At 38.4% G+C, this 3,254-nt stretch overlaps 1 protein-coding gene across 14 annotated transcripts in view; it reads left to right on the forward strand.

Moving 5' to 3' along the window:
• The window catches only part of LPP (LIM domain containing preferred translocation partner in lipoma), a 754,364-nt gene that overhangs the window by 182,256 nt on the left and 568,854 nt on the right, over positions 1-3,254 (forward strand). For all 14 annotated transcript variants that reach the window (XM_010853933.1, XM_010853935.1, XM_010853931.1 and 11 more), the window contains one exon: positions 1,647-1,710. The gene's annotated coding sequence lies outside the window, so the exon portion shown is untranslated. The remainder of the gene's footprint in view (positions 1-1,646; positions 1,711-3,254) is intronic.

Consider the following 3,254-nt stretch of genomic DNA (forward strand, 5'->3'; position numbering starts at 1 on the left):
CCTCACCAACTCCCGGAGTTCACTCAGACTCACGTCCATCGAGTCAGTGATGCCATCCAGCCATCTCATTCTCTGTCGTCCCCTTCTCCTCCTGCCCTCAATCCCTCCCAGCATCAGAGTCTTTTCCAATGAGTCAACTCTTCACTTGAGGTGGCCAAAGTACTGGAGTTTCAGCTTTAGCATCATTCCTTCCAAAGAAATCCCAGGGCTGATCTCCTTCAGAATGGACTGGTTGGATCTCCTTGCAGTGCAAGGGACTCTCAAGAGTCTTCTCCAACACCACAGTTCAAAAGCATCAATTCTTCGGCGCTCAGCCTTCTTCACAGTCCAACTCTCACATCCATACGTGAGTACTGGAAAAACCATAGCCTTGACTAGACAGACCTTTGTTGGCAAAGTAATGTCTCTGCTTTTGAATATGCTATCTAGGTTGGTCATAACTTTCCTTCCAAGGAGTAAGCGTCTTTTAATTTCATGGCTGCAGTCACCATCTGCTTTGCTTCTCAACAAATCTATCCCTGTGTTAAAACTGACCCCTTGTTCTTGCAGTCCTATTGGACGCTCCATTTTTCTGAACCTAAAGCATGATACAGGCACAGACTTTAGACTGACCTGTGATAAATCCTCAGGCTTTCCCCTAAAGCAGTTTCTTTTGCTTTTTGGGTTGAGGGGATACATGATTCTTCAATTTTGAGGCTTTGTCACATGGAACAAAAGTTCTTTGTGATGCTGGTAGGTGAAGTCATGTAGATTGACACAGATAAATACTATGGTATTTCAAAACTAGAGACATGAATCAAGGAAATACCCAACCCAGAGATACCCTCTATTCTTGTGTGCTTAGAACATTATTCTTTGATCATATAAGCATGTGCTTATAGGAAGGAATTTTTGTATACCATTTTGTTGACCACCCCATCAATGCTTATAGATATGAAATAATGGAGGAAAATCTTCCCCCCAAAAGTTTAACTCATCTTTGGCTGTGAAGTGGGTATTATATGTCTCATTTACATATAAAGAAATTGACACTTGGGGGTTTAAGTAACTTGCCTAAGGCCATTGGTAAGAGGCAGACAGGTCTCACTGGCTCTAAATCCTGTGTTTTCCCCACTTCCTCATGTCAATCAAATAACTGGTTTTATCTAATTATTTCCTCCTTCACTAAGTCTGGTGGATCAAGTCAATGAGTTGTCTGTCCTCATATTTTCCTTACCTAATATTCTGGATGTAAAGGAAAGCCCACTGGATGAACAGGCAGAGCTCAGAGGGTACAAACTCTCATATTGGCATGTATTGTACTGTGCTGTCTTGGGCAAGTTACCTACCTTTTTTGAACTTCAGTTTTTGCATCTGTAAAATGAGGAAAATAATATCTATTCACATTTGTGAATTTAACCATGAGAGAGATATTGGTTCCTTTCTCATCCTCCTTATCCTCTGTGAGCTTTTGTTTCCTCACCTATAAAGTGATAGAATAATCTCTTCCTGCTTCTTTACCAAGTTGACATGGACTAAAATGAGATAATGAATGTCAAAGTGTTTTGTGAAACCAGAAACTGCTGTATATATAGAAGAGTTTATGATTATTAATGAATAAATAGAGCTTGCAAGCTAAGAGTAACTTTTCCCTGTTTTGTTTACAGACACTAGCATTGCAGTTTGCTGACCCTTGTGTCCACTGATCATTCCAAGAACGAGCTGTCCAAGGTAAGAGGGGCTTGGTATCATCACATTTATGAAATGCTAATAGGCATCTGTAGTGTTTAAGGTAGATTTCACTCCCAACAGAAGAAATATGAAGGTATTCCAGGAGCACCAAAACCTGAAACATGGCCAAGGCAGTGAAGTGCTTCCTTTCCCTTTTATGTTTCCTTGATTTGATTTCCTTTTTAATTCCAGCTTTTTGAAGCTTCATACCTGAAGCAGAGAAGTATTTTGGTAACATGCAAGTATTGAAGTGTCTATAGTACGCCATGTCCAAGGACGTTCTTTTCTAGTGCCTTCTTAAATCCCCAGCTAGTATGTAGCAGGAGGGCTTTCTCCAGTTTCCTGGTCATTGATGGGGTGCATTTCTCACTACACTATGCTGCCACTGTTACCTGGCTCTGAAGGAGTCAAACTACTAGTAGCGTCTGTCACTGCCTTTTACCTGCTCCCAAAACATCTCTAAAGGACATAATCTAAGGCTATCACAACAACAAAACCCTTACAAATACAGGAAATGAGTTAGTCTTTTGAAACCCAGGACCTATGGTACCTGCATTCCACTGTCTTGGGGAACCAGTGTAAATGAATTAGAACTTGGCAGAAGATTTCATTCTTCTTGAGTTTGTCAAGAAAATGGAGACCAGTTTAAAATAAAAATAAGAAAGCATAAAATTTGTTTTATGTGTTTAAGAAAGCATAAAAATTTTAAAATTTGCAAGATGTGTGTTTTCTTCTGCAGATAACCAGTTGATATCTGTACTTCCCAGCTAACTCTGCTGTGTTCTCTGTAATCTTCTGGAAGTCTTAGCCAAAAAGAGGCGAAGTAGTCACTATGGTGTTCCTAACTGCAGGCCCTATAGGATAGCACCTTTGTGGAAGATTTGATATCAGTATTGAAAGTTCTGTAAACATTTCTTCTGATGAATACTTTGATTATCTCTTTGGTATTTTCTTTACATGATCTTGAACATATATATATATTTTTTTAGTGTGTTGGAGTCTAGTTGATTTACAATGTTCTGTTAGTTTCAAGTGTACAGCCAAGTGAATAAATTATACATACACATATATCTGTTCTTTTTTAGATTCTCTTACTATATAGGCCATTGCAGAGTGCTGAGTAGAATTCCCTGTGCTATATAGTAGGTCCTTATTAGTTATCTATTTTATATATAGTAATTTAAACATAATTTTAATTATACAGGCCTCTGAGCAAATTGAGGTTTGTTGGTACTGCCTCATATTTGCAGGAGTTGCAGTTTATAAATGAGTGAAAATTTTGGTGTCACATTAATATGGTTTTCAAAGCTAACACTCACCATATACATTGAATAAGAAGAGATCATGTATGAGCAAGGCCAGTGAGGGAACGTATAGACTGTGAAACTCTTCTATGAGCAGATCAGACCTATATGCCATTTGTGGTATTTAGATTTTATACTCGTTTCTATAAGAAGAGTTACTAAAAAAAAAAAAAAAAGATGGTAGCCAAAAATATAGGAATGGCTCCTGTCCATCTTTTTGTTCCTCTCTAGTCTATAAAA

This window comes from Bison bison, unplaced genomic scaffold (genome assembly GCF_000754665.1).
Source record: "Bison bison bison isolate TAMUID 2011002044 unplaced genomic scaffold, Bison_UMD1.0 scf7180017864333, whole genome shotgun sequence".
In the NCBI taxonomy this organism is placed as follows: Eukaryota; Metazoa; Chordata; class Mammalia; order Artiodactyla; family Bovidae; genus Bison; species Bison bison.